The 19,924-nt window shown below is 40.5% G+C and overlaps 1 long non-coding RNA gene across 4 annotated transcripts; it reads right to left on the bottom strand.

Moving 5' to 3' along the window:
* Nucleotides 1-1,455: 1,455 nt before the first annotated feature.
* Nucleotides 1,456-19,865, bottom strand: LOC128634098 (uncharacterized). 4 transcript variants are annotated; one of them, XR_008397297.1, is made up of 5 exons: nucleotides 18,123-19,865; nucleotides 10,449-10,561; nucleotides 8,715-8,997; nucleotides 2,725-3,230; nucleotides 1,456-2,571 (listed from the first exon to the last, which is right to left on the bottom strand). It is a non-coding gene; the product is annotated as an uncharacterized LOC128634098 (long non-coding RNA). The 4 variants fall into 4 exon arrangements; XR_008397296.1 differs by having other exon boundaries at nucleotides 1,456-3,230; nucleotides 18,123-18,185; nucleotides 18,604-19,865; XR_008397294.1 differs by having other exon boundaries at nucleotides 1,456-3,230.
* Nucleotides 19,866-19,924: the final 59 nt, after the last annotated feature.

Below are 19,924 nucleotides of genomic sequence, written 5' to 3'. Positions count from 1 at the left end.
TTCTCTCCACTAATAGCTGGTGTGTGGTGGGTATTCTGGCGGACTATGGCACAGTTTCCAGGTGGATGCTACACACTGGTGGTGGTTGAGGAGATTCCTCCCCATACTATGTAAAGCGCTTTGAGTGTCTAGAAAAGTGCTATATATATGTAACTGTAACTAACTGTAACTAAGGAGAAAAGGATCTTGAGAAAGTATTGGAAGATGGCACCCTGTATTAGAAAGAGGGCAGAAAGAATACCTGTCAAGATTATATAGTGCAGAAAACCTCAAGTTTATGATGCAAGATGAAAGAGAAGGTAAAAAGATCTATCAATGAAGATCCCTTTAAATTTTAACACTTTCACAAAGAAAACAAATGGTCACTAAAAAGCATCAAAGAGGGAGCTGGAGAGCCATTTGAAGGCAAATCTGGTCAGAAAATACTTCCAGTTCTTCTTTACAAAACCAGAGTACACTACATTCATGGTCTATGGTCTAGAATAATGGTAGGATGCACCATACTGTATGCAACCACCATATTCACTAAACAATTGCAGGAAAAGTTAGATTTGAGCATAACATGCATGAAGGTCATGAAGGTCACCCAGCAAATCATGGACATAGAACCTATTTCAAGGGACTCTAAAGCACCAAGTAAGAGCTTAGCGCAGTTTTATAACAAAAGCCTCAAAGACATGAACCAAAGTTTGCAACTAGAGAAAGAAACCATCAAAATCAACATAGCCAATACTCTTTCCTGGCAAGTCTCTGGCCTCTAACAACTCTATACCCAAGAAGTCAAGAAGCTGGAGAGAACACTCAGTTCAAGAAATGGACTGTCACAGCTTTGTAGCCTCAACAACCATTAGGCTTTTAAAAGGGATAGGAGTCCAGGGACAGGTCCTCCAATAAGGTATGCAGCCTCAGAATCTGCAAAGTCAGGCAGTAAGTGGCTCTGGCTTTAAAAAGTGACAAAAAAAATTACGTGACTCACAAACATTTTCTTGAGCAAGAAGCAGTATTAAGTCCAGTGGCAATGCCTGAAAATTTGTTGTAACCGCAATATTTCAGCCCCACTGTTATGAGAGCTTTCACGCTTCTGAGAGTGGAATGTGACTATAGGAATTTGTGTCCATTCAGCCACAAGAGCATTATTGAAGTAAGACATTGTTGTTGAAAGAAGGCCTGGTTCGCAGTCAGCATCCAAATTCATCCCAAAGGTATTCAAAGGGATTGAGGTCAGTGCTCTTTGCAGACCACTCCACTTCTTTCCACACCAACCTTGGCAAACCATGTCTTTGTTGGCCTTGCTTTGTGCACAGAGGCATTGTCATGTTAGAATAGGCTTGGACTGGGTCCTGTAGTTCTGGTGAAGAGAAATCGTAGTGTTATAGTAAACAAAAACCTTCTAGACAATTGTGTGCTTCCAGCTTTATTGCAACTGTTTGGAGAATATGCGTGTTCAAGTTCAAGTTCAAGTTCAAGTGGTTTTATTGTGATTTCAACCATATACATTTTGTACAGTACACAGTGAAACGAAACAACGTTCCTCTAGGACCATGGTGCTACATAAAACAACACACTAACCACATGAGACGACATAGAACTAAATAATATCTACAAACATTCTACATAAAGTGTACATGCAGACTTGTGCTAAAAGTGTACGTGCAGACTTGTGCTAAAAACACAGGATAGTACAATACTACTAAAACAGTACAATAGGCACAGTAAGTGACAGTGTAGCGCCAAACAGTACAAAGTGTCTGATATAAAAGGTAGTGCAAAAGACAGGTGCCAAGGAATAATAATATAATTTTAAAATGGTATCAATGTAAACAAAACATGCTATGACTGAGTATTCAGCAAATTAGCTTATACCAAATATGGATGTAGCAGTTATTGCAGTAGGAGTCAGGTAAAGTGAGTAATAGTGACAAGAAATTAAATACTATACTTTTTATAACACAGTAGAAGCAAAAAATGCAACAGTGTCAATGCAGAAATGTGCAAATATTTCAATGGGAGTGGGATGGTGTTCAGTTCAGTGTGTGTGTGTGTGTGTGTGTGTGTGTGTGTGTGTGTGCACATGTGTATCAGTCCAGTCTTTCAGTGTTGAGGAGTCTGATGGCTTGGGGGAAGAAGCTGTTACACAGTCTGGCCGTGAGGGCCCGAATGCTTCGGTACCTTTTTCCAGACGGCAGGAGGGTGAAGAGTGTGTGTGAGGGGTGTGTGAGGTCCTCCACAATGCTGGTGGCTTTGTGGATGCAGCGTGTGGTGTCTGTGATGGGGGGAGAGACCCCGATGATCGTCTCAGCTGTCTTCACTATTCGCTGCAGGGTCTTGTGATCCAATGAGGTGCAATTTCCGAACCAGACAGTGATGCAACTGCTCAGGATGCCCTCAATAGTTCCTCTGTAGAACGTGGTGAGGATGGGAGGTGGTAGATGGGCTTTCTTCAGCCTTCGCAGAAAGTAGAGACGGTGCTGGTGTAACTGGTTGTAGTCTGCATTGTGTGTTTTATTTTATCCAAAGAAAAAAATAGGCGGACGGCAATTGGGTCGACTCTTCATTTATTCCCTCTCTCTCCTCTCCCATTCAACCATAATACAAAAGGGCAAAACAACAAAAATAATCACACAGGCAAGCAAAATAACACCATACACACAAAACAAAATGAGTACATACGTATATAAATGATGATTTAAATAAAGATGAAACAGGACTCAAAATTAAACCTACCTCTCCCATTCAACCATAATGCGAAAGTGAAGAGGAGGAGCCAAAACAGGAAATTACATGAACCAATGACATCATGACAATTAAAAGGGAAAGTACTCACACAAGTAGACAGCTACATCAGGTACACATTTCCTTTTGTGTAATTCTACACATTAAATGTATGGAATACTTTCCATAACCGCTACACTGGGCTTTCTTGACTATGGAGCGTATGATGGGTATGGTGGGTGTGTTGCGCATGAGGGTCAGGTGCCCACATACTTTTGGCAATATAGTGCAGATATTTTTAGCACAATGTAATGTGACCATCAGATAGTAAAAGGAATTCATGAAATTGTAAGTTGTGAGTGCAATGAAAATGCCCACAATTTAAAGAACAAGATTTAAAGCTCATTGTTTTAAGGATACTGTATGCTGTAAGCACCCATTTGCTATAGCAACAGCTAACTTTAAGAAAGTGTAGTTCATGTCCCATGATGACGATGCTGTCTCTTCTGAGCTCCTCTCTGTGGAAAAAAAAAAAACTGTGACCTTTAAATGGATGATTTGATTAATTGAGAAATAATGTAATGTTTAATATTACCCTGGAATGGTATTCCAAACGTTTTAGGTGTATTTACTTAGCCCAAAACATTCATTTAATTTTACCTTATACTATACATACCTTACCTTACTTTATATATAAGTTCTTGCTGCGTTTCTTTCAAAAGGAACATGTTAAGCTTGTTTCATGTTTACTCTGACTTCTCAAAGGACATAGTCAATAGTTCTAGTGCTAATTTGCTTGACTCATCAAAAGATTCCAGGATCTTACATTCTTGTGTGAATTTCACATAAGCACAATAAATACTCTAACCTTTAGTCAGCTCAATATTGCACCCCTGTAGTACATAATATCACAGGAACAAATAGTAAAAACACATTGAAGCTCTGACAAAATAAGGTAAACACGAGATTGTAGGTTTAAACCCTGGAGGATATGTTTATTAAGTAGCATGGGAACATGGAGGGGGAAAGTGCAACCATTCTCTGGTGTGCTCTGGAAGCTTGCAGGTTACTTGATGCTCATTCTTGGGTGTCCATGAAGAAAAGAGATCACAAAGGGGTCAGTTTTTTTTAACCACCTGACTGAAGTGCAATGTTGTTCTGGGAAGTGTGTTAGTACAATATACTAGATGAGCACATTATACATCCCATGTTAGATGGAGGAATAACATGCCTAAACCAGCAAATAGCATTTATTGTTTTGGGAAATGTGTGTGCCAGTTATAATATAAAATTCTGGTAACATTTTACAATAAAGATACATAAATAAATGTATATAGTGGATTAGTGGTTCGCACGTTCGCCTCACACCGCCAGGGTTGGGGGTTGGATTCCCGCCAGTGCCCTGTGTGTGCGGAGTTTGCATGTTCTCCCCGTGCTATGGGGGTTTCCTCCAGGTACTCCGGTTTCCTCCCCCAATCCAAAGACATGCGTGGAAGGCTGATTGGCATGTCCAAAGTGTCTGTACTGTATGAATGGGTGTGTGAATGTGTACGTGATTGTGCCCTGCAATGGATTGGCACCCCATCCAGGGTGTACCCCTCCTTGTGCATGATGCTCCCTGGGATAGGCTCCAGGTTCCCCGTGACCCTGAAGGATAAGCGGTATAGAAGATGGATGGATGGATGGATGGATGGTTTAGACATGTTATGCCTTCAAGGGGAGGGGGTTAAAAATAGAAATGGAATGTGCTGTTTAAGTGCCCTCTGCAATATACACTTCAAACTGTTACCATGAAGGTTCAATAGTCTTCTGTAATGCGACATTACTTTATGCAAGTGGGCATAATGCAATTGCAATGCTTGATACTCAGATTATTGTGTAGCCAAAACACTATCATCCTTTACCTAATAGAGACCCTTGGACCAATGTGGGGTCCTAGTGAGACCACACTTCTGTTTGCTTTAAGTGTAACTGATTCTCACTTCTTCTATTTAGCAATGTAGGATGATGGTGGCAGCTGTGATCCTGAGGAAAGATTAGACTTTTTATTGACGCTATCAAATGCATAAATTTTAGAATATTGCACCCTGACATTTGTTAACATTTGCTCATTTGTTTTCCTGATTTTTCTTTCTTTAAAAAAAAAAAAAAAAAGTATCAGTGGGGTGAACATTTCAGGAGTTTGGAAGAGTTTTTAATGTTCTGACTTGCAGTAGGACAGTGATGATTAAAATTGATCTGTAGTTTCATACTGAAGCAAATTTTTCATGTTTGAATATCTTGTCAAATATGACACTTTTTCTTCTAAGGATATTGCACGTGTGACCTTGGTGAAAATCAGTCTCCTTTTCTTCACCTCAAAAGCAATGTTAATATGCCTTTTATATGGCTGTCATATAAAAAGCTGTTGTGCCCTGTGATGGATTGGCACCCTGTCCAGGGTGTACCCTGCCTTGTGCTCGATGCTCCCTGGGATAGGCTGCAGGTTCCCCGTGACCCTGAAAAGGAGTAAGCGGTAGAAGATGGATGTATGGATGGATAAATAGCTGTTGATTTGTTGTCATGTAATATCAGAGAAGGAACTCTGGACTACAGTTCCCAGCAGACACTGCACTTCACTGCATCATGGTCACATGACCATTAGCACCTGAATCACATTCATGTTAACAAGTACTTATGTGTATATTAGCCACAGTTTGCACTGCACTTCTTGTCTTGCATTTGTCTTTCTTTTACCGTTGTCTCTGCTGCTGTGTTTATGGTCTTTGTTTTATTTTTTTTCCCCCCTAGCCTTAGTGTTTTGCTACTAGTTCTAAGTTCCTCTTTTGTGTTTGGTGGTGTTTGTATTAAATTTTGTACTTGCAATTGCACCTGTCTCCACCCCTCCTGATGTGACAGATGTATGCTTTTGGCCATAGTCATGCTGAAAGCTGAAATTCCTTTTCATCTTCAGCACACTGGCAGACACCTGAAGGTTTGGTACTAAAATTGACTGGAATTTGTAGCTATGATTCAACCTATCTTGATAAAAGCCCTAGTTCTGGCAGAAGAAAAGGCAGGCCTAGAGCATGATGCTGAGACCATCACCATGTTTCACCATGGGTATGATGTTCTTTTGTTGATGTGCTTTTTTTTTTTTTTTTTTTTTTTTTTTTTTTTGCACAAAACATGTCTTTTGTAATTATGGAATCATTATACCTTTTTGACTTGGTTTCATCAGACAAAACCATTTTGCCACATGGTTTGGGGTGATTTAGTTGGGCTTAGGTGTTTTTTGTGAGAAAGGGCTTCTGTCTAGACACCCTACCCTATAGTGCAGACATGTGAATAATACAAGAGATTGTTGTCACATGCAGAGAGTAATCAGTACTTGTCAAATATTCCTGCAGCAACTTCAAATGTTGCTGTGGGTCTGTTGGCAGCCTCCCTGGTAAGTTTTTGTGTTGTCCTTTTTTTCTTGTTGATGATGGCCTTCAGTGTTTCATCATACATCTAATGTTTTGGAAATTATTTTATACCCTTCTTCTGATTGATTCCTTTCGACAAATGAGATAACAACATGCTTTGTAAGCTCTTTGCAGACCATGGCTTCAGCAGTCATGAAACAAGGTGATGCCAAGAAAATCCTACAGAAACAGCAGATCTTTATTTCAGAATAATTTAATTGATGACAGCTGTATGATCATTACTTTTGAACATGAGATTGAATGTGATTGGTTCATTCTGAACACAGCCACATCCCCAATTATAAAAGGGTGTGCACACTTATGCAACCAGGTTATGGTAACTTTAATTTTTCCCTAAAATACTTGATTGTTTTTAACTTAATTTTTATAAATTGGAATTTCACATTGACTGTGGAAGATGTTCTGACATGATTTCTCTCTCTTTTTTTTTTAAAAAACACCATAAAAATGTGCAATTTTAACAGGGGTGTAGTAGACCTTTTCTTTATATCCATTGTATATAAATAAATGTCTGGTCCTCAGAGTTATGGCTACACAGTTGTGTATTTGTGAAGGATTTAGAAAATGGCGGTATGGATACTTCACCTGACGTTATATTCCTAGTGGTAGGGTTGAGGAACATTTAACTCACTGGACATTAATGCTGTATGCTTTATTCATTATGTCCTGTTCAACCATGTTAGGAAAATAACAAATTTGTTATTTTGGTTTAGATTAATAGATTCCTCTTGACTGATTTTTAAGTGAATTGTATTTTGAGTTTGCAAGTCAAAACAAGATTAATTTACTTAAATACACTCATTATTCCCAGCCATGTATTAAGCTGGTTTTAACTGAAGTTCCAAGCAAATTAACATACCAGAAAAATTTGCCTTTAGGCATGTGTGTGGGTGCGGATGTGCAACAATGAACTGGTGTTCCTTCCAGGGTATATTCCTACCTTTTCCTTAATGTTCATGGGATAGTCACCATATCCAACACAACCCTGACCATATATAAAGTAGATACTGAAGATGAATAAACGAATGATGATGGACTGGAATAGAACATGAAGTTATACTGTATATGAAAACTGAAACTGGCTGGGGATTAATTAGTCTGTAAAACTAAATTTGGCTAAATTTCAGTGTTAACCATGACGCATTAAAATATTTCCCAACACCCAGCAGACCACTATGAGATTGGGTTTTCACTGGATAGTCAAAGACCCTCAAAGTCAACAATGTACACAACAGGAATGACTCATTATTTGTTTTAAGATAAAAGATTAAAAGATGCACATGATCTTCATGTTGTTATTGTTCAAACAAGGACTGCAAAATTGGAACATTCTAAGATGTTTTGCTGGTGCTGAGTGTATCACTAAATGTTTCTTCCACAGCACAATAAATCAAATGTTTAAAGGTGAATCTCTCCTCAAAGCTCAACGAGGGTAACAGTATGGTGTCAGACTGACTGGCTATATAGAGGTCCCACCCATTTATAGTTGACAAGCTATAAAAAAGCAAACCACCTCTACATTTGTCACCCAATCTATTTATGAGAAAATTACTTAGTCAAAGGATTATAATTTTATGATGGAAAGAGTGTAATCACTTTGCTTATGAGCATAATTGACATCAGTCTTTCTAGTCCTATCACCTGAGGCAGATTAAACACAAGCCTCATCATCTAATCACTCAGCTGATCGATGTTTCACACCTCAGTAGACCCTGTTAGTAAATCAACTTGCATGTTTTATAGAATATAATTAGTTGTAACATTAAAAACTAGACTAAAAAAACTGAGTTAGTTGAACAGATATCGAAAAATGTTCACATCAACATTTCCTCTTAGAACATTCCAGGACTAATCCCACTTCTAGAAACAAAGAAAAAGGCAGGTGCTTTCTGGGTATTAAAGGCTCGCTAGTTCCTCAGTTGTACCTCTGGGGAAAACACTTAAAGGTTCTGCGGAGAATCCAACAAGAGTGTGTTTCCTTGTCAGAAAGAGTTACAAGTAGAATCCTTGCAGGAAGCTAAGAATTCTTCACAATCCAAAGAGCCCTTGAAAAATCCTTGAAGTGTGTAACCAAGCGCTGACTATTTGTGAGACTTTTTTTTTTTTTTCAGAATGCAACATATGAGTATTTGTGGTGATCAGCATGAATATAAATAGAATGGCCATAATTAAAAGGCATAACAATATCGATGTTCTAAAACATTATAGTGTTTATCAATTTCTCTACCGTGATTCGACAGAGCCATCATGTGGTAGAATCAGCTTACTGCTGACAGCAGCTGGTTTTCTCTCTAACCCAGGAATGCTTGAGAGCATTTGTTGGGCCCTTAAAGCAACCTCCTTAACCCTCAACTACTCTGCAATGCAATGCAAGCATCTGTTGGATGAAAATGTTGTTTTAGTTAAGTCTTGGAAAACACACTGCTGGTATAGAGTGACAAAAATAGACCACAGAAATCAAGGCAGAAGAAACTGAAAGCGAGAAGAACATTTTTACCAACTTAAATTCTCATGCACAATTAAGTGTCAGTTTACCTTCTGGTTCATTGGAGAAATTAGGTTTACAAATAGACCAGCATTATTATTTTTTTGCTCTGCACCTCCATCCCATATGTGCAGAGCCTGCATGTTCTCCCCATGTCTTGGCGGCTTCCTCCAGGCAGTCCGATTTCCTCTCCCAGTCTAATGATGTGTGCTGTAGGCTGATTGGCATTTCCAAATTGTCCATAGAGTTCCCTGGGATGGGCTCCAAGCTCCCCGGTGACCCTGTGTAGGATGAGCAGTATGGAGGATGGAAAGATTGATGCTTTTCTATGTTCTATGGGAAAAAAGACACATTCCACTCAGTTAGGATAGGCATGGCTTTTTCTGTTGCTGCTCAAAATCATACTATAAAATACAGTGCTGATTAATTTTCTGATTGTGCTGACAGTAATTCTGTCCGCAATGGTTCGCTCTGATATGTTAACCTTTCTATAGTAACAACTTTTACATGGGGACTTGCATAGTGGATGCTCCACATAAACAGGTTAAAAACAATGTGTGCAAAAGCTTTCTGTAAGGCAACACTTATTAAGCATTTTCAGAAGACGTATACAGTGTCGGGGCTTTGTAACAGTAAGAGGTAAAGCTATTCCTTTATGTTTTCTATCACAGGAAAGTCTACAGGATGGAAGGTTTTGAGGTTTCTCTATAACCTGACAAGCTGCATTTTTGTCTGATTAACGTCAAGAGATAGTGAGAGAACAATGGTTTATAGCTGTAATGTAATTAAGAAATGTCATTCTTTAATGACTAAAAAAAATAGCATAGACCTATTTCTGTAGTATTAGGGGAATAAAACACTTTGTAGTGTGCACTTTGGAAATAATCTACTTCAGGGTTGTACCAGTAACTCTACTTAGCATCATGCAACCTTATCATTGATTACCTTCTCATAACAGCATGCCCAGTCATTTTTTGCCCTTATATACATTATGTTTGCACTGTGTCTTTTGTGTGGCTCACAACAGAACACGTTTGTCTAAAACTGTTCTCTGTTTGCTTTCAGTGGTGCAGAGAAAAATCATTATGATCCAGAATTCATCTGCATGAGGAAAATGCAACACTGGAGCCTAATATTTACACCCGGAATGTAACTAATGAGAAAACTGATCATTTAATTTTGGCTGTACAAAGTATTTTAAATGATTAATTTTGAAATTAAAATGTTTTTGCTCTGAAGCAGCTCCAAATATGTGCATTTATTCCCTCGGGGGTTGATGTGAAAATATTCAGGGAGTATTAGGCAGAAACTATTTATCAAATCAGATTAATTAATGTATGTGTTTTACATACATTCTTTCCACATCAGTTAATAGTAACAATTATTTGTGTGTGTGTGTGTTCTCTGATGAATCTGGAGGCCATTTAATATTACAGGCTCTGCTTATTAGCATCACACATCCAAGAGCACCCCATGCATTTTTAAAGACCATTATTGTAAAGAATTGCTGCCCTGATAAGCATTTTCTTGCCTCCCTCATGTCATGCAGTGAAATGTCTGAAAACGTTTGAAAAAACATTCTGGGCTTTTTATTATTATTATTATTATTATTATTAATATTAATATTATGAAATGCAGATTGATTCCTGTCAATTTTTGATACCGTAAAATTTTGTTATTCAGTAATAAATGGTGATCTTAACAGTGCTAATCTGTACAATTCATTTACAGTATAACAATGTACACCATATGGCTAATCGTATGTGAACACCTGAACATCATACCTACTGTATATGTGCCAATTCCAGTGGGCATTAACACGCAGTTATAGACACCGCATTGGCCCGTTGCTGCGATATGTCAACATGTCCGCCATATTGAGCCAGGCAAGACTGCCCTATAAAAAAATACAAGTAAACAGGGAGCTGTGGTTTTTCTGGATAAAAAGCAATATTTACATTTCTCAACCAATTTCAATAGTTTATGATCTACGTGGAGTACAAAAAAGTTCTGTCCCCCCAGTTACTTAGAATCTCGATAGTTAGACTTGGAAAATTATTCATCGTCATAAAGTATTGTGAAAATTCACACTTAACAAGCATAGATTTGGCTTATTTTTCTTGGTTAATAATTGTAGAGACATCTTTAATGTTATATAATTTAATACATATGAAATGTGCATACAGTTTTTCTTCCATTGTAGAAAGGACTTTTTCCTGTCTTCAACCCTATCATTTTAGCTTTTCTTGTGTTCCAGGGTAGAACACAGCTCATTCATGAAATAGTGCATGTTTAAGTACTAATAATTGACCATCATTGAGAAAATGCAATAAAACCGGCAAACACAAATCAAATAGTTAGACAGTGGCAGTCAGTATGCTATATATATATTTTTTATTAGCAATAAAAGGATACAGATATACTCCAAAACAGACAATGTAAGATAATTATAAGCTAATCATTTATGGATCTGGTAAAATATTTATGTGATAATAATAATAATAATAATAATAATAATAATAATAATAATAATAATAATAAATGGCAAGCTATCAAATCATTATAGCCTATCGATATACCTACTGTTTGGAGATGAGAGGGGAAAATGGGAACAGATGGTTTAGCTCCATCTCTAATCCTGACAGTCTGACCTGTTCTATCAAGTCCTCCAGCTTGATGTGCTCACTGCGGGACTCACTCGCAGGCAGCTACTTCCCACTGCCTCTGCATCAACTGTCTGTCTTTGGGAAACCTTCCGTGTGAGAAAATGTAACTAGCCAACTAACTACAGTAAGATTCACAATATGTCAGTCGCTCAGCTTAAACGAGGAGCTTGTCATAAAAGTTGGTTTAGACTTTATAGATGACAATCTCGATTATGGGCAATTTAGTTTACAATATAAACTATAAGCTGAAACTTCTGAGACTCATTACTGTTGCCCAGACCAATATGGCAGCGATGTTGACTTACAATCCAGCGGCCAATGCGGCATCTATATTTATGTCTATTTTTTTATAGACAAAGTAAAGTGAAGCTTTCAATCAGAATATAAGAGTTAACACAACAAAACGTACAATCCTCCATCATGGACTCCAACAACACTGTGGCCGAGTCCAGGGCACCCTCCCTTCCATTGCTCGCCGGTCTATCAGCCATAGATAACATCCATTTGGTTGAACCACTTCCAATTTCTTCTGTTTGAACCACTCTGGCTGTTGTGATCCTTGATGGATCTGTAGTCACTTTAAAAATTTTTTTTTTTTTTTTTTTTTTAACTCTTCCCTACACTGTTGGTAAGTCCGGTGTTAGCCACGTGCAGCCACTCGTTCCAGCTCTCGTTGGATCCTCTCCTCGGCTACTAATGAGAGGAACGTCTGCGTGGTTTTGCGCACAGCCATTTCTTTTTACAATTGGAAAGTCGTGTGAACAAATGAGACTGCTATCGCTGTTGCTAACTAACTTTAAAACTAGCAGGTTTGAGGTCCTGTGTCGTAAATCCAGTGACGCTGGTATCGACAATTCTCTCTGACCAATCAGTGATCTGTAGGGTTTTGACGTCACATATGGTATCGGCTCCGCTCACTTGGAACCTTGAGGTGGTACTAAAAAAAAGTACCAGGTACCATGTACTATCCAAAGTTGAAAGACCCCAAAAAGCAAGCAGAGTCGAGTCCAGTCGAGCCGTAACCTACCGTCCAGTGGAAAAGCGCCATATGATTGAGAAGAGAGAAAAGGGTGGTGTGAGACAATTGGTCACTTAATCATATTTCCTCATTTGTAAGTCGCTTCGGATAAAAGCGTCTGATAAATGAATACGTGTAAATGTCTATGTATCTAGCAGCCGACAGCATTTGCCTGATTGGTTTTATGACTTCTTAAAAAGTTTAAGAAAATGTACATAAATTGTGAATACCAAAAATAAGCCAGATTTCATCACTACACTTTCAGTGTGAACATTAAGAGATAGCAGGACTAGCCACACCACATATAAGTTTTAATCTTTCATGATTTTTTTTGTTTTAAAGTTGTTTTATTCCCCCTCATTTTATTTGTTTAATATTGTTATTATTTTATTAGTTTGTTACTGAAACTATTTCCGATTCTTTTTAAAGGGTCATGAAACCTCCCTCTTGCAGCTCAAGTCTACCTCTTGATATTTTTTTTAAAATGCAGCTTAAATGGGCGTGGATGGCTTTGCGAACAAGGGAGGGGGAATGGGCGTGGCAGGGAAAGGCAGGAGAGGAAGAGGGAGGCGAGCCTTCATAATACTCACAATAAAGATGAATAGTGACAAAAAGTTTGCAGATGAGGCAGAGGACTACTCTCCTCCTGAATCCCCACAGCTAAATGGAGATACAATAGATAGCGGTGCAGGTCCTCTGCCCTATCTATTTGAACCATTATCCCCTGACGTGACTATGGAGGAAAATAAAAACGAAACCGGATGCAGCGCAGATGGAAGAAGTCTCAGAATGGTAGTTAGTTAATAGGCTTGAGCTTTTCACGAATAAAAAGGCGAAGGCTCTACTCTTCAACATGTACTCTCGTTGCATAGTTTTGCACACAATGGCCCGTGGAGCTTTAATATTATATATATCTATATACTGTATCTACAGTATCTCACAAAAGTAAGTACACCCCTCACATTTTTGTAAATATTTGATTATATCTTTTCATGTGACAACACTGAAGAAATGACACTTTGCTACAATGTAAAGTAGTGAGTGTACAGCTTGTATAACAGTGTAAATTTGCTGTCCCTTCAAAATAACTCAACACACAGCCATTAATGTCTAAACCGCTGGCAACAAAAGTGAGTACACCCCTAAGTGAAAATGTCCAAATTGTCAATATTTTTTGTGGCCACCATTATTTTCCAGCACTGCCTTAACCCTCTTGGGCATGGAGTTCACCAGAGCTTCACAGGTTGCCAATGGAATCCTCTTCCACTCCTCCGTTTGAGGATGCCCCACAGATGCTCAATAGGGTTTAGGTCTGAAGACATGCTTGGCCAGTCCATCACCTTCACCCTCAGCTTCTTTAGCAAGGAAGTGGTCGTCTTGGAGGTGTGTTTGGGGTCGTTATCATGCTGGAATTCTGCCCTGCGGCCCAATCTCCGAAGGGAGGGGATAATGCTCTGTTTGAGTATGTCACAGTACATGTTAGCATTCATGGATTCCTCAATGAACTGTAGCTCCCCAGTGCCAGCAGCACTCATGCAGCCCCAGACCATAACACTCCCACCACCAGGCTTGACTGTAGGCAAGACACACTCGTTTTTGTACTCCTCACCTGGTTGTCGCCACACACACTTGACACCATCTGAACCAAATAAGTTTATCTTGGTCTCATCAGACCACAGGACATGGTTCCAGTAATCCATGTCCTAAGTCTGCTTGTCTTCAGCAAACTGTTTGCAGGCTTTCTTGTGCATCATCTTCAGAAGATGCTTCCTTCTGGGACCACAGCCATGCAGACCAATTTGATGCAGTGTGCAGCGTATGGTCTGAGCAATGACAGGCTAACCCCCCCCACCCCTTCAACTTTTGCAGCAATGCTGGCAGCACTCATACGTCTATTTCCCAAAGACAACCTCTGGATATGATGCTGAGCATGTGCACTCAGTTTCTTTGGTCGACCATGGCGAGGCATTTTCTGAGTGGAACCTGTCCTGTTAAACTGCTGTATGGTCTTGGCCACCGTGCTGCAGCTCAGGGTCAGGGTCTTGGCAATCTTCTTATAACCTAGGCCATCTTTATGTAGAGCAATAATTCTTTTTTCAGATCCTCAGAGAGTTCTTTGCCATGAGGTGCCATGTTGAACTTCCAGTGACCAGTATGAGGGAGTGTGAGAGCAATGACACCAAATTTAACACACCTGCTCCCCATTCACACCTGAGACCTTATAATACTAAGTCACATGACACTGGGGAGGGAAAATGGCTAATTTGGCCCAATTTGGACATTTTCACTTAGGAGTATACTCACTTTTGTTGCCAGCGGTTTAGACATTAATGGCTGTGTGTTGAGTTATTTTGAAGGAACAGCAAATTTACACTGTTATACAAGCTGTACACTCACTACTCAAGTCTGAAGTCCACCTTTCTCCAATTATCATAGCTCTCCCAAGAAAACACACTCGAACTCTTACACCATTGAAAAACTCTTGCGACCCATTTGAACGCAGCTCTTATCTACTACATCTGTAGGAAAGTACCACGTACTATCATGAATAATTAAGAGACAGCATCTTCTCATAGGATAAGAACACACAGTCTCATGAATAATTATGAGACACCGATGTGTCATCGAAGTACTACACTGCAGGTCACGTGTGACACGGCGAGATTTTAAACCCGGTAGATAAACCCGATAATAGCGGGAAAAAGCTCAAAATTAACCAGTTTAATCCTACAATTAAAATTAATATATGAAAATGTGGCATTCCCAAGTGGAGGAAGGCATTTATCCTGCCAGCTACACCAAAATGTGGCATTCCCAAGTGGAGGGAAATGTTTATACCAAATTTAGTAAACTACACCACCCTGGGGGTTTTACCAATCAGGGCAAGGAACATGAGAGTGAGAAGCGAGTACAAATATTTAAAAATATATATTTTATTATGACACTTAAAAATCATTAAAACTTAACATACAAATATAAAATTGCTCTCCCATGAAGTACAATAAGGATTTTTAAACTAAGCACTTCTCCAGGCCCAGGCTCGGCAAGGATAAGGCAGGCCAGCTACAGCTGGGGAGGTCATTCAAACCCACCTCAAGTCACACCAAAATCATCAAACACTACACACACCATAAGGAAGTTGTTGTGTTGGCATACTAAGCACGCTGTGAAGCACACACTACCGAATAAATACAGCTAGCCTCCCCTGTCCCACCAAGACTCACTGGCTCCTGGAGAGAAAGAAAACAGCGATTGATCAAAAGTTACACAAACACTAAACAATAAACAAAAAGAAGCAAATTACAGACACCGTGGGGTGGTGACTAGATCACCCAGGCCCATTAACACCACCACATGAAATAGAGGAAGTTAACAGCACCTAGGAAGAACCAGAATTATGGTGAAAAATATAGCAACTATAGCATGGAGACAGTAAGGCTTAACATACACCCTCTCAATAGTAAGGTGGCTGTGTGAAACAACAAACCTGAAACAGGTTTGAGGCTGGAAAACACTAATTTACGACTAAGCCTCTCAGACTGCATGTAGTTACAAAACATAAGCCCAACATACATCCAAAACTAAAGTAAAGCAAACCAAATCAGATGAAGCAAAACAGATCGGGTGGAACAGAACAATACATACAACCAAGAAAGTGACCGTAAAACAAAATCAGGTAAAGCAAAACAGTAAGTAAAACAAAACAGCAGCGGCATCACATGTAGTGTCTTTGGCTAGAGATTTGTCTTAGAGAAGACTTAGATGCCCAACTCCCCACTCTCACCGTAACACAAAGCTCAGAGTGTCAACCTAAATCTACCAAGTCCCAATGTGAAAAAGGGAGAGGTGCACTTACCACTGGGTTGAACAAAACACTAGACACGAAGTGGTATGATTGCTCACAGGTACCGCGGATCGACATACATATACATATCATTCAACCACGGGCCAAATGTTGCGATCACTGAACGCGATCTCCGGCACCAAATCGCCACAATGTACGCGCCACCAGTACCGCTCTAAGACTATAAGCAAATTAGCCTTGAGATGTTCACATCATTACACCATGAGCAAAGCCTGAATGTACTTCAACGGAAACGGGAACTGGAAATGCCAGGGGAGCGAGGAACTCTGAATCACCAAGACACCTATGTGCCTACCAAAATAAGGGTCCTTAAATAGTCGGGTAGCTCCCACCCTATTGGTCTGCCGAAGCCATACCCTGAGCGGGGCCAATAGGATAGTTAAATCGCTTACCCTGCCACATTCTACCCCCTTTTATTTGAATCGCCGTCCCGACAATGACCCAACAAACACACACCCTTGGACTATTTCGGCTTACATCCCATGGCCTAAACCAAAATTCTATTAGATGTAGGACCTGGTGCAGTGGCTTCACTCATGCCCCTTCCTCCATGTCCCGTGATAAATGGTACAGAATCGAATGGTGACCTGCAGTGGCCCGCCCCGTTCTCTGCAAAGGGAGGTCCATCTGTACCAATAACAGGATCCTCTTTCTGCAAGGACTGCATATCCAAAGCTAGATTGGGCAACGCAGTAACTACTGCTTGGGAACCCAGCCCCGTCTTCCCCGCTTGCCTTACATTGGTGGGAGCACTGTGACCGGCAGTAACACATCTAACGCAACCTGGTTTGAACGACCTAAAGTCATTGAGCCCTGGTCTTTCCCTACCCAACTGTGACTCTGCAGTTTGGTGGGACCTAGTTTTCCGATGGTTGGGGAAAACTCTACCCAGCCCACCCACCCCCCATGAGTCGCCTACCGACGCACTAGGGAAGAAGGAACACGTTCTCAATCACACTCATGAGCATAATGACCGGGTTTTTGACAACGATGACAGAGCAATACCTCAGTACGGGATGATCGATGAACACGCCGAGGAAACTGCATACATTCAAACACTTTGAGTGAGTTGATTTAGCTGTTGCTGCTGTGATTTTAACATCTCCCACAGCTCCCTTAACTCCAACTGAGAATGCCCTTGCACACCATACTGGATGCCATAAGCCATTGGAACTGACGCCAGCCCCTCGCACCCCCTGGCATTCCTTCCCGTTCCCACCACGTATTGTCAATAAAGTAGAGGCGGGCTGGCGGCAAACTAGTTGCTTCAGCTCCCGGTGGAGAGAACGATCAGCTGCATACTTGACAAATTGATCACACAACACAATTTTGGCATTAGGTGATTGCTGTTTAAACCTCTCCAGGAGAATCATCAAGGCCAGGGAAAACTCTAACAGATTCCCCATCCTGCTGCCCACTGGAAAAAAGGTCTTCCTGGAGTGCTACATATGATTGAGAGCAACCATACAACTCACATAGAACTGTAATAATCTTATCAGGATCTCCTCATTCCTTACTGGGACGGTGTCTAATCTCCTCCCGTGCTTCCCCTTCTAAATAATCATAGAGAAAGAACGCTATGTCAACTTTAGACAGATAACGAGCCTGCATGCATGCCTGAGCCTCCTCTACCCACTCGTCAATGCCTGTGCCGGATTTACCACTAAATTTTGGACACCGTCGGTCCCTAGGCACAAAGACGAACCTTTCCTGCACCACCGGATTAGCATCAACTGGTTGGGGAGGATCAGGCACTGCCGTGGTGGCAAACAAAAGGAGTGGTGCTAGCACCAGGTGACTCACCTGGCATCTGTTCGTGGCACAACCGGTCATTGTCTACTCTCAATTGCACCACTAATTCTCGCAACTCCTGCATCTCCTCCTCCATACCTATAACCACTATACTCACCCCACAATGGAACAGGACAACAGAGAGTCCCCAAAAGGTCAAACGCACACTGCTGTTTTGCTTCTGAAAAAAACAGAAAACAAACCACAACCAATATTAAATCAAACAGTTAAACCCACATCTCATCTACATGAATCCTTGCCTTACCAGGTAAATCCTGCCGACTACGTCAAAATGTGGCATTCCCAAGTGGAGGGAGACATTTATCCTGCCAGCTACACCAAAATGTGGTGTTCCCAAGTGGAGGGAAACGTTTATCCCAAATTTAGTAAATGGAACTATGCCACCCAGGGGGAGAACCAGGGAAATACTCCCAAATAAAGGCACACAAGTTTTACCAATCAGGGCAAGGAACATGAGAGTGAGACGCAAGTATGAATATAAAAATACATTTTATTATGACACTTAAGCATCATTAAAACATAACATACAAGTATAAAATCGCTCTCCCATGAAGCACAATAAGGATTTTTAAACTAACCACTTCTCCAGGCCCAGGCTTGGCAGGGACAAGGCAGGCTAGCTACAACTCAGGAGGTCATCCAAACCCACTGCAAGTCACACCAAAATCACCAAACACTACCCACACCATAAGGAAGTTGTGGTGTTGGCACACTGATCATGCTGTGAAGCACACACTACCGAATAAATGCAGCTAGCCTCCCCTGTCCCACCAAGACTCACTGGCTCCTGGAGAGAAAGCAAACACCAGTTAATCAAAAGTTACACAGACACTAAACAATAAACAAAAAGAAGCAAATTACAGACACCATGGGGTGGTGACTATTTCACTCAGGCCCATTAACACCACCACATGAAATAGAGGTAGTTAACAGCACCTAAGGAAAACCAGAATTATGGTAGACATTACAAATGAAAAATATAGCAACTATAGCATGGAGACAATAAGGCTTAACATACACCCTCTCAATAGTAAGATGGTTGTGTGGAACAACAAACCTGAAACAGGTTTGAGGCTGGAAAACACTAATTTACGACTAAGCCTCTCAGACTGCATGTAGTTACAAAACATAAGCCCAAAACTAAAGTAAAACAAAATAGCAGCAGCGTCACATGTAGCATCTTTGGCTAGGTATTTGTCTTGGAGAAGACTTAGATGCTTAACTCCCCACTCTCACCTTAACACAAAGATCAGAGTGTCAACCTAAATCTAACAAGTCCCAGTGTGAAAAAGGGAGGGGTGCACTTACCACTGGGTTGAACAAAACACCAGACACAAAGTGGTATGATTACTCACAGGTACTTTGGCTCGATATAAATATACATATCATTCAGCCAGCGGCTAAATGTTGCAATCACTGATGCGATCTCCCTCGCCAAATCGCCACAATGTAAGCGCCACTAGCGCTGCTCTAAGACTATAAATAAATTAGCCTTGAGATGTTCACCTCATCACCATGAGCAAAGCCTTGAAGTACCTTACCGGAAATGGGAACCGGAAATGGGAACCGGAAATGGGAACCGGAAATGGGAACCGGAAATGGGAACCGGAAATACCAGGAGAGTGAGGAACTCTGAATCACCAAGACACTTATGCGCCTACCAAAATAAGGGTCCTTAAATAGTCGGGTAGCTCCCCCCCATTGGTCTGCCGAAGCCATACCCCGAGCAGAGCCAATAGGATAGTTAAATCGCTTACCCTGCCACACTAAGATTGTCTTTTATGATGCGCGATACGAACACCTCTGTTAAAATCTCAGAAAATGTAGTTTAGTGTTTTTCATGAAGCTTTATCTCCACAGCAAAGCTGCCTTGAAATGAACTGCGTATCCACTGAGAGA

Source organism: Ictalurus punctatus, chromosome 12 (assembly GCF_001660625.3).
Source record: "Ictalurus punctatus breed USDA103 chromosome 12, Coco_2.0, whole genome shotgun sequence".
In the NCBI taxonomy this organism is placed as follows: Eukaryota; Metazoa; Chordata; class Actinopteri; order Siluriformes; family Ictaluridae; genus Ictalurus; species Ictalurus punctatus.
Note: the sequence above shows the minus strand (reverse complement) of the source record. Positions and strands in the feature narration are given on the sequence as shown.